Here is a 12872-nt window from a genome sequence, read left to right as displayed (position 1 = left end):
AGCCCAGTGCTACAGCCCGGATTCGCACGCTGCTGACCGACATTCTCGATGTTGATTCATGTATGCCTGTCCCCGTAAGTTAGTGCCACTTTGGGTTCACGACTAGTCATGTCGGCCCGGGTTCTCTGTCATATGGATGCTAGCGACACTATCATATACGTGAGCCTAAAGGCGCAAACGGTCTCGGGCCATGGTAAGGCGACACCCGTGGGAATACCGTCTGTGAGGCCGCAAAGTGATATGAGGTGTTACCGGCTAGATCGATGTGACTTGGAATCACGGTCCCGACAGTGTTGGTATCAGAGCCAGGCTGCCTGTAGGATTACCAAGCCAAGCTAGTCAAAGTCGTGTCTAGAAATGCTTTAGTTATATAAGGGAATTGATTGTGGATGAGAACATAAGGCTCTTTTTACTCCTTATCCTCATGACCTTCTGATCTGAGTCATCTTATCTTTTCTACGTGGTTAAGAACTAGGCTTCTCTTCTATCTCTCAGGATGACGTGTTACTAAACTGTAGTTGCCTAGGATTGTTGAGTTCAAGCCTCAGTTCAGTTCCTACTACTTCCATATGTTCATAGCTGGCCTCAGAACCTTGATATTGTGATGTTGAGTGGTTATGCCTGTTGGGGAACGTTGCAGAAAATTAAAATTTTTCCTAGGGTTTCACCAAGATCCATCTATGAGTTCATCTAAGCAACGAGTCAAGGGAGAGAGTTTGCATCTACATACCACTTGTAGATCGCGTGCGGAAGCTTGCAAGGTGATGATGTAGTCGTACTCGACGTGATTCTAATCACCGATGACCAAGTGCTGAACGGACAGCACCTCCGCGTTCAACACACGTACGGGACGGGAGACGTCTCCTCCTTCTTGATCCAGCAAGGGGGAAGGAGAGGTTGAGGAAGACAGCTCCACCGGCAGCACGACGGCGTGGTGATGGTGGAGAGGCAGTACTCCGACAGGGCTTCGCCAAGCACACAACGGAGGAGGAGAGGTGTTGGGGAGGGGAGGGCTGCGCCTTGGAGGGTGGTCCGGCTGCCCTCCCCTCACCCCTCTATTTATAGGGGGAAGGGAGAAGGGGGCCGGCCCCCTAGAACCCATCTAGGGGGGGTGCGGCGGCCTAGGGGAGAGGGGAGAGGGTGGCTTGCCCCCCAAGCCAAGGGGGGCGCCCCCTCTAGGGTTCCCCCCTCAACCCTAGGCGCACGGGCCCAAGGGAGGGGGTGCGGCCAGCCCACCAGGGGCTGGCTCCCTGCCCCACGCAGCCCATGTGGCCCCCCGGGAGGGGTGGCCCCTCCCGGTGGACCCCCGGAACCCTTCCGGTGGCCCCGGTACAATACCGGTATGACCCCGAAACTTCCCGGTGTCTGTTTGACAACTTCCCATATATAAATCTTTACCTCCGGACCCTTCCGGATCTCCTCGTGACGTCCAGGATCCCATCCGGGACTCCGAACAACATTCGGTAGTCACATACTAGTCTTCCTAATAACCCTAGCGTCACCGAACCTTAAGTGTGTAGACCCTACGGGTTCGGGAGACATGCAGACATGACCGAGATGCTCTCAGTCAATAACCAACAGCGGGATCTGGATACCCATGATGGTTCCTACATGCTCCTCGATGTTGTCATCGGATGAACCACGATGTTGAGGATTCGATCAAAACCCTGTATGCAATTCCCTTTGTCAATCGGTACATTACTTGCCCGAGACTCGATCGTCGGTATCCCAATACCTTGTTCAGTCTCGTTACCTGCAAGTCACTTTACTCGTACCATAATGCATGATCCCGTGTCCAACACCTTGGTCACATTGAGCTCATTATGATGATGCATTACCGAGTGGGCCCAGAGATACCTCTCCGTCATACGGAGTGACAAATCCCAGTCTCGATCCGTGTCAACCCAACAGCTACTTTCGGAGATACCTGTAATGCACCTTTATAGTCACCCAGTTACGTTGTGATGTTTGATACACCCAAGGCACTCTTACGGTATCTGGGAGTTACACGATCTCATGGTCGAAGGAAGAGATACTTGACACTTGCAAAGCTCTAGCAAAACGAACTGCACGATCTTTTATGCTATGCTTAGGATTGGGTCTTGTCCATCACATCATTGTCCTAATGATGTGATCCCGTTATCAACGACATCCTATGTCCATAGTCAGGAAACCATGACTATCTGTTGATCACAATGAGCTGGTCAACTAGAGGCTCACCGGGGACATATTGTGGTCTAAGTATTCACACGTGTATTACGATTTCCGGATAATACAGTTATAGCATGAATAAAAGACATTTATCATGAACATTGAAATATAATAATACTTTTATTATTGCCTCTAGGGCATATTTCCAACAGTCTCCCACTTGCACTAGAGTCACCAATCTAGTTACATTGTGATGAATCGAACACCCATAGAATTCTGGTGTTGATCATGTTTTGCACGCGAGAGAGGTTTAGTCAACGGATCTGCGACATTCAGATCCGTGTGCACTTTGCAAATCTCTATGTCTCCATCTTGAACATTTTCACGGATGGAGTTGAAACGACGCTTGATGTGCCTGGTCTTCTTGTGAAACCTGGGCTCCTTGGCGAGGGCAATAGCTCCAGTGTTGTCACAAAAGAGTTTGATCCGCCCCGACGCATTGGGTATGACTCCTAGGTCGGTGATGAACTCCTTCACCCAAATCGCTTCATGCACTGCCTCCGAGGCTGCCATGTACTCCGCTTCACACGTAGATCCCGCCACGACGCTCTGCTTGCAGCTGCACCAGCTTACTGCTCCACCATTCAACATATACACGTATCCGGTTTGTGACTTAGAGTCATCCAGATCTGAGTCGAAGCTAGCGTCGACGTAACCCTTTACGACGAGCTCTTCGTCTCTTCCATAAACGAGAAACATGTCCTTCGTCCTTTTCAGGTACTTCAGGATATTCTTGACCGCTGTCCAGTGTTCCTTGCCGGGATTACTTTGGTATCTTGCTACCAAACTTACGGCAAGGTTTACATCGGGTCTGGTACACAGCATGGCATACATAATAGATCCTATGGCTGAAGCATAGGGGATGACACTCATCTCTTCTTTATCTTTTGCCGTGGTCGGTGACTGAGCCGAGCTCAATCTCACACCTTGTAACATAGGCAAGAACCCCTTCTTGGACTGATCCATTTTGAACCTCTTCAAAATCTTATCAAGGTATGTGCTTTGTGAAAGACCTATGAGGCGCCTCGATCTATCTCTATAGATCTTGATGCCTAATATATAAGCAGCTTCTCCAAGGTCCTTCATTGAAAAACACTTATTCAAGTAGGCCTTAATGCTGTCCAGAAATTCTATATTATTTCCCATCAAGAGTATGTCATCTACATATAATATGAGAAATGCTACAGAGCTCCCACTCACTTTCTTGTAAACGCAGGCTTCTCCATAAGTCTGCATAAACCCAAACGCTTTGATCATCTCATCAAAGCGAATGTTCCAACTCCGAGATGCTTGCACCAGTCCATAAATGGATCGCTGGAGCTTGCATACTTTGTTAGCGTTCCGAGGATCGACAAAACCTTCCGGCTGCATCATATACAGTTCTTCCTTAAGATGCCCGTTAAGGAATGCCGTTTTGACGTCCATTTGCCATATCTCATAATCATAGTATGCGGCAATTGCTAACATGATTCGGACGGACTTCAGCTTCGCTACGGGAGAGAAAGTCTCGTCGTAGTCAATCCCTTGAACTTGTCGATAACCCTTAGCGACAAGTCGAGCCTTATAGATTGTAACATTACCATCCGCGTCCGTCTTCTTCTTAAAGATCCATTTGTTTTCTATCGCTCGCCGATCATCGGGCAAGTCTGTCAAAGTCCATACTTTGTTTTCATACATGGATTCTATCTCGGATTTCATGGCTTCAAGCCATTTGTTGGAATCCGGGCCCGCCATCGCTTCTTCATAGTTCGAAGGTTCATTGTTGTCTAACAACATGATTTCCAGGACAGGGTTGCCGTACCACTCTGGTGCGGAACGTGTCCTTGTGGACCTACGAAGTTTAGCAGTAACTTGATCCAAAGTACCTTGATCATCATCATTGTTTTCCTCTTCAGTTGGTGTGGGCATCACAGGAACGGTTTCCTGCGCTGCGCCACTTTCCCGCTCAAGAGGTAGTACTTCATCGAGTTCTACTTTCCTCCCACTTACTTCTTTCGAGAGAAACTCTTTTTCCAGAAAGCATCCGTTCTTGGCAACAAAGATCTTGCCTTCGGATCTTAAGTAGAAGGTATACCCGACAGTTTCCTTAGGGTATCCTATGAATACACATTTTTCCGACTTGGGTTCGAGCTTTTCAGGTTGAAGTTACTTGACATAAGCATCGCATCCCCAAACTTTAAGAAACGACAGCTTAGGTTTCTTTCCAAACCATAATTCATACGGTGTCGTCTCAACGGATTTAGACGGTGCCCTATTTAAAGTGAATGTAGCTGTCTCTAGAGCGTATCCCCAAAATGATAGCGGTAAATCAGTAAGAGACATCATAGACCGCACCATATCCAATAGGGTGCGATTACGACGTTCGGACACACCGTTTCGCTAAGGTGTTCCAGGCGGCGTGAGCTGTGAAACGATTCCACATTTCCTTAAGTGTGTACCAAATTCGTGACTTAAGTATTCTCCTCCACGATCTGATCGTAAGAATTTTATCTTTCGGTCACGTTGATTCTCTACCTCATTCTGAAATTCCTTGAACTTTTCAAAGGTCTCAGACTTGTGTTTCATTAAGTAGACATACCCATATCTACTCAAGTCATCTGTGAGAGTGAGAACATAACGATATCCTCCGCGAGCCTCAACGCTCATTGGACCGCACACATCGGTATGTATGATTTCCAACAAGTTGGTTGCTCGCTCCATTGTTCCGGAGAACGGAGTCTTGGTCATTTTGCCCAAAAGGCATGGTTTGCACGTGTCAAACGATTCATAATCAAGAGACTCTAAAAGTCCATCGGCATGGAGCTTCTTCATGCGCTTGACACCAATGTGACCAAGGCGGCAGTGCCACAAGTATGTGGGACTATCGTTATCAACTTTAAATCTTTTGGCATCTACACTATGAACATGTGTAATATTACGCTCGAGATTCATTAAGAATAAACCATTGACCATCGGAGCATGACCATAAAACATATCTCTCATATAAATCGAACAACCATTATTCTCAGACTTAAATGAGTAGCCATCTCGTATTAAACGAGATCCAGATACAATGTGCATGCTCATACTTGGCACTAAATAAGAATTATTAAGGTTCAAAACTAATCCCGTAGGTAAATGTAGAGGCAGCATGCCGACGGCGATCACATCGACTCTGGAACCATTCCCGACGCGCATCGTCACCTCGTCCTTCGCCAGTCTCCGTTTATTCCGCAGCTCCTGCTGTGAGTTACAAATATGAGCAACGGCACCGGTATCAAATACCCAGGAGTTACTACGAGTACTGGTAAGGTACACATCAATCACATGTATATCAAATATACCTTTGGTGTTGCCGGCCTTCTTATCCGCTAAGTATTTGGGGCAGTTCCGCTTCCAGTGACCCTTCCCCTTGCAATAAAAGCACTCAGTCTCAGGCTTGGGTCCATTCTTTGACTTCTTCCCGGTAACTGGCTTACCAGGCGCGGCAACATCTTTGCCGTCCTTCTTGAAGTTCTTCTTACCCTTGCCCTTCTTGAACTTAGTGGTCTTATTGACCATCAACACTTGATGTTCTTTCTTGATTTCAGCCTCTGCTGACTTCAGCATCGAGAACACTTCAGGAATGGTCTTTTCCATCCCCTGCATGTTGTAGTTCATCACAAAGCTCTTGTAGCTTGGTGGGAGCGACTGGAGGATTCTGTCAATGACCGCCTCATCTGGGAGGTTAATGTTCAGCTGGGTCATACGGTTATGCAACCCAGACATCTTCAGGATGTGCTCCCTGACAGAATTGTTTTCCTCCATCTTACAACTGTAGAACTTGTCGGAGACATCATATCTCTCGACCCGAGCATGAGCTTGAAAAACTAGTTTCAGCTCTTCGAACATCTCATATGCTCCGTGGTGCTCAAAACGCTTTTGGAGCCCCGGTTCTAAGCTGTAAAGCATGCCGCACTGAACAAGGGAGTAATCATCAGCACGAGACTGCCAAGCATTCATAATGTCTTGGTTCTCTGGGACGGGAGCGTCACCTAGCGGTCCTTCTAGGACATATTGTTTCCTGGCAGCTATGAGGATGATCCTCAGGTTCCGGACCCAGTCCGTATAGTTGCTGCCATCATCTTTCAGCTTGGTTTTCTCTAGGAACGCGTTGAAGTTCATGTTGACATTAGCGTTGGCCATTGATCTACAAGACATATTTGCAAAGGTTTTAGACTAAGTTCATGATAATAAAGTTCTAATCAAATTATGAACTCCCACTTAGACTAGACATCCCTCTAGTCATCTAAGTGTTACACGATCCGAGTCGACTAGTCCGTGTCCGATCATCACGTGAGACGGACTAGTCATCGTCGGTGAACATTCTCATGTTGATCGTATCTTCCATACGATTCGTGTTCGACCTTTCGGTCTCCGTGTTCCGAGGCCATGTCTGCACATGCTAGGCTCGTCAAGTTAACCCTAAGTGTTTTCGCTGTGTAAAACTGTCTTACACCCGTTGTATGTGAACGTAAGAATCCATCACACCCGATCATCACGTGGTGCTTAGAAGCGACGAACTGTAGCAACGGTGCACAGTTAGGGGAGAACACTTCTTGAAATTTTATAAGGGATCATCTTATTTACTACCGTCGTCCTAAGTAAACAAGATGCATAATACATAATAAACATCACATGCAATTATATAGTTGTGACATGATATGGCCAATATCATATAGCTCAATTGATCTTCATCTTCGGGGCTCCATGATCATCTTGTCACCGGCTTGACACCATGATCTCCATCATCATGATCTCCATCATCGTGTCTTCATGAAGTTGTCACGCCAACGACTACTTCTACTTCTATGACTAACGTTTAGCAATAAAGTAAAGTAGTTTACATGGCGTTATTCAATGACACGCAGGTCATACAAAAAAAATAAAGACAACTCCTATGGCTCCTGCCGGTTGTCATACTCATCGACATGCAAGTCGTGAATCCTATTACAAAGAACATGATCTCATACATCACAATTCATCATTCATCACAACTTCTGGCCATATCACATCACATGATCAATCGCTGCAAAAACAAGTTAGACGTCCTCTAATTGTTGTTGCATCTTTTACGTGGCTACAATTGGGTTCTAGCAAGAACGTTTTCTTACCTACGAATCACCACAACGTGATTTTGTCAACTTCTATTTACCCTTCATAAGGGCCCTGTTCATCGATTCCACTCCAACTAAAGTGGGAGAGACAGACACCCGCCAGCCACCTTATGCAACTAGTGCATGTCAGTCGGTGGAACCGGTCTCACGTAAGCGTACTTGTAAGGTTGGTCCGGGCCGCTTCATCCCACAATACCGTTGAGCAAGAAAAGACTAGTAGAGGCAAGTAAGATGACAAAATCCACGCCCACAACAAAAGTTGTGTTCTACTCGTGCAAAGAGAACTACGCATAGACCTAGCTCATGATGCCACTGTTGGGGAACGTTGCAGAAAATTAAAATTTTTCCTACGGTTTCACCAAGATCCATCTATGAGTTCATCTAAGCAACGAGTCAAGGGAGAGAGTTTGCATCTACATACCACTTGTAGATCGCGTGCGGAAGCTTGCAAGGTGATGATGTAGTCGTACTCGACGTGATTCTAATCACCGATGACCAAGTGCTGAACGGACAGCACCTCCGCGTTCAACACACGTACGGGACGGGAGACGTCTCCTCCTTCTTGATCCAGCAAGGGGGAAGGAGAGGTTGAGGAAGACAGCTCCACCGGCAGCACGACGGCGTGGTGATGGTGGAGAGGCAGTACTCCGACAGGGCTTCGCCAAGCACACAACGGAGGAGGAGAGGTGTTGGGGAGGGGAGGGCTGCGCCTTGGAGGGTGGTCCGGCTGCCCTCCCCTCACCCCTCTATTTATAGGGGGAAGGGAGAAGGGGGCCGGCCCCCTAGAACCCATCTAGGGGGGGGGTGGCGGCCTAGGGGAGAGGGGAGAGGGTGGCTTGCCCCCCAAGCCAAGGGGGGCGCCCCCTCTAGGGTTCCCCCCCTCAATCCTAGGCGCATGGGCCCAAGGGAGGGGGTGCGGCCAGCCCACCAGGGGCTGGCTCCCTGCCCCACGCAGCCCATGTGGCCCCCCGGGAGGGGTGGCCCCTCCCGGTGGACCCCCGGAACCCTTCCGGTGGCCCCGGTACAATACCGGTATGACCCCGAAACTTCCCGGTGTCTGTTTGACAACTTCCCATATATAAATCTTTACCTCCGGACCCTTCCGGATCTCCTCGTGACGTCCAGGATCCCATCCGGGACTCCGAACAACATTCGGTAGTCACATACTAGTCTTCCTAATAACCCTAGCGTCACCGAACCTTAAGTGTGTAGACCCTACGGGTTCGGGAGACATGCAGACATGACCGAGACGCTCTCAGTCAATAACCAACAGCGGGATCTGGATACCCATGATGGTTCCTACATGCTCCTCGATGTTGTCATCGGATGAACCACGATGTCGAGGATTCGATCAAAACCCTGTATGCAATTCCCTTTGTCAATCGGTACGTTACTTGCCCGAGACTCGATCGTCGGTATCCCAATACCTTGTTCAGTCTCGTTACCGGCAAGTCACTTTACTCGTACCGTAATGCATGATCCCGTGTCCAACACCTTGGTCACATTGAGCTCATTATGATGATGCATTACCGAGTGGGCCCAGAGATACCTCTCCGTCATACGGAGTGACAAATCCCAGTCTCGATCCGTGTCAACCCAACAGCTACTTTCGGAGATACCTGTAATGCACCTTTATAGTCACCCAGTTACGTTGTGACGTTTGATACACCCAAGGCACTCTTACGGTATCCGGGAGTTACACGATCTCATGGTCGAAGGAAGAGATACTTGACACTTGCAAAGCTCTAGCAAGACGAACTACACGATCTTTTATGCTATGCTTAGGATTGGGTCTTGTCCATCACATCATTCTCCTAATGATGTGATCCCGTTATCAACGACATCCTATGTCCATAGTCAGGAAACCATGACTATCTGTTGATCGCAACGAGCTGGTCAACTAGAGGCTCACCAGGGACATATTGTGGTCTAAGTATTCACACGTGTATTACGATTTCCGGATAATACAGTTATAGCATGAATAAAAGACATTTATCATGAACATTGAAATATAATAATACTTTTATTATTGCCTCTAGGGCATATTTCCAACAATGCCACCATTTTTGCAGGATGTCGCAAATCATTTTGAGAATTTAGAGCCGTTATGCTGTCCGAGTCAGCCCAGGTCTCTAAATAGTCTGTTACATCTGCAAATCCCTTTCTTCAGTTCCCGATGTTTCTTTGGGCCAGTTTAACCACACTAATCGGTGAGTTGAGGTACTCCATTGCCTCAACATATATGTTGAAGCCATTATTATGACCCTAGGCGTCTTAGGGAACCACCTAGTAATTTTGCAATGCTTTTATATTCCTAGTGTGATGATTCTGGCCATCATTCTCGAAAGCATCCCATGATGTTATTAGTTACTAGGTATTCTATTCCTGGGTTTTGAACCCGAGATGCACTCCACTCGCCTCCTGTTGATAGTGTTTGCTAGTTCCTTTAGGATATTAGTAACCTTTGCGATAATCCTCGAGGTCCGTGGTATTTCCTTCTTCCAAATACCATGAACTGCTTATGGCAGAAGTTCTTTTGAACCAAAAGATCACAACCAGAGTGCTCTTGATGAGTTCTCCATTTCATATTGTGAATCTGCCAGTTCTAACCTTTCCGCATGGGTTATCCGGAAGAAATGTTGAGCTTCGCTCGACATACTAATCTACGCATCCACAACTCAGAAAAACATATATTCCTTTGAGTTGTCTCTCTTTAGTTGTATTCTGACCTTTGTCTATCAATTGTTGGTCAAGAATAGTTTTGCATTCATGTTATCGATGCGTATTATTCTTGTGGTCCATCAAGCCATTCTATTCTGGAATGACTAGGAGAAACAAACTCCAGTACCTTGTCCATTTCTAGGATTGGGTCAAAGTAGTTGTGCTCCGCAGATCAAAATGCAAATCCAGCTTTTGCTCTGTTCTACCTTTGAGTGTTACCATCTTTATGTCAGGAATGACATGAGAGTTGCACCGCCTCTTATGAACTCTTGATGCAGTGATACTTCTCTCCATCATTATTCATTCCTCGGTCCCGTGTTGTTGTAGTCGGAATGCCGACAAGTGAACCATGATGTGTGAAATCAATACTCCTAGCAACTGTGTTGCTTGGCAGTTATGGACATTATTATCATTCTGAGCGTGTTGGTTATCGAATCACTATTCTAGGATTGATCGTGCTACCTTGTCCTTATTTCTGGTGCACTCTTCGATCTTGGAGTTAGGATTGGATTCCTTGCTTATTTGATAATATCATCCTGCCCTGAAAAGCAAGATTGTTCTCGAGCTTAGTGACATATCGGTGGTTCGTGATTTTCCGAAGATCTTCTCGGAAGTGTTACCTGGTTGTCCCCTGACCGCCATGTTGGGTTCGTGATCAAATTGGTTTTCTTACGAATCACCCCTTCTCCAAGAATCTGTGTTGGATATCCCTGAGCTAGTTGGTTAAGCTAGACAACAACTTGGAGAGTTGGATGGTAGAAGCTTTGCTTAACTTAGTTCATCTCTAAGGGATATCTTCTGTGTGTACGTGTTGAAGAAAGATGATATCTCCATCTATTGGTCCTCGTGATCAGTTGTTGGATCTATTGCCTTGTCAAAAATTTGACTTGAGTATGGGCTATTGTCAGGTCAAATCAGAACCAACGATGTTCGTAATGTTGTCTTACTCATGGTTGCTCCCTCGAGCATACACCACTTTATAAGGAAATATAAATCACAACTTTATTATTGCCTCTAGGACATATTTCCTTCAGTCTCCCACTTGCACTAGAGTCAATAATCTAGTTCACATTGTTATGTGATTTAACACCAATAGTTCACATATTTATGTGACTAGTTCACATCTCCATGTGACTAACACCCAAAGGGTTTACTAGAGTCAATAATCTAGTTCACATCGCTATGTGATTAACACCCAAAGAGTTATCATGTTTTGCTTGTGATGGAAATTTAGTCAACGGGTCTACCACATTCAGAGCCGTATGTATTTTGCAAATTTTCTATGTCTAAAATGCTTTGCATGGAGCTACCCTAGCTAATTGCTCCCACTTTCAATATGTATCTAGATTGAGACTTAGAGTCATCCAGATCGGTGTCAAAGCTTGCATCGACGTAACTCTTTATGATGAACTCTTTGTCACCTCCATAACCGAGAAACATTTCCTTATTCCACTAAGGATATTGTCAAATCACGGGTTCCGGCAAAACCCTCGAGGTTCGAACACTAGGGTGCGCGCGAAGGTTTTCTCCCTATCGATCCACGCCCTAGCTCGTTAAGATCTCGCGGATGAACTCGATAAACTTGCAACACAAAGACACATGATTTATACTGGTTCGGGCCACCTTCGTGGTGTAATACCCTACTCCAGTGTGGTGGTGGTGGATTGCCTCTTGGGCTGATGATGAATAGTACAAGGGGAAGAACAGCCTCGCGAGGTGAGGTGTCCTTGTGCTTGGTGTGCGTGTGTGCTTGAGGATCGGAATCCCATGCCTCCCTATGGAGGTGGCCAGCCCTATTTATAGAGGCCTTGGTCCTCTTCCCAAATATTTATTGGGAAGGGATCCCACAACGGCCAATTTGAAAGGGGACAACTAGTACAAGCTATCCCGACAAAAGTATTCTTTGCCTGCAAAAGGCTATGGTGATGACGCAGTCTTGGGCTCCATGGTGACCTCCGTATTGCCATCCTGCTGGTCTTGGTCTCGTTGCACCAATATGGAAACCTTTCCTTGATGCCTTGGTACTCCGCGCCTATGCTTGCCCCCTTGGCACCAAAGAGGAAGCAAGGACACTGCGCGCGCTGGCGCCCGCCTGGTGTCGATCGTCATGGCTCACGTCACGAGGACCTCGCGAGGTTTGCCTTGCCTTGATCTCTCCGCCCCTCGTGAGCCTGCCTGGCGAGGCCGCTCCCAAGGAGGTCTTGTGTCGTCTGCCTCGCGAGGCTTGGCCTCTCGCGAGGGTCTTGAATACCTTGTCGATGAAGATGGGTCGTACAGACCTGCTAGCTCAGCCACGCCATGGGCCGCAGGCAGGCAAGTCTGGGGACCCCCGTTCTGAGAACACCAACAGATATTTTTGACTGCTGTCCAGTGATCCACTCCTGGATCACTATTGTACCCTCTTGCCAAACTTACGGTGAGGTACACAATAGGTCTAGTACACATCATAGCATACTTTGGAGAACCTATGACTGAGGCATAGGGAATGCCTTTTCATTCTCTTTCTATTTTCTACCGTGGTCGGGGTTTGAGTCCTTACTCAACTTCACACCTTGCAACACAAGCAAGAACTCCTTCTTCGACTGTTCCATTTTGAACTACTTCAAAATCTTATCAAGGTATGTACTCATTGAAATAATATCAAGCATCTTGATCTATCTCTATAGATCTTGATGCTCAATATCTAAGTAGCTTCACCGAGGTCATTCTTTGAAAAATTCCTTTCAAACATTCCTTTATGATTTTTAGAAAATTCTACATTTTTCTGATGAACAATATGTCATTCACATATACTTATCAGAAATG

This window comes from Triticum aestivum, chromosome 5A (genome assembly GCF_018294505.1).
Source record: "Triticum aestivum cultivar Chinese Spring chromosome 5A, IWGSC CS RefSeq v2.1, whole genome shotgun sequence".
NCBI lineage: Eukaryota > Viridiplantae > Streptophyta > Magnoliopsida > Poales > Poaceae > Triticum > Triticum aestivum.
The sequence above is the reverse complement of the archived record's forward strand: the minus strand, read 5'-3'. Positions refer to the sequence as shown.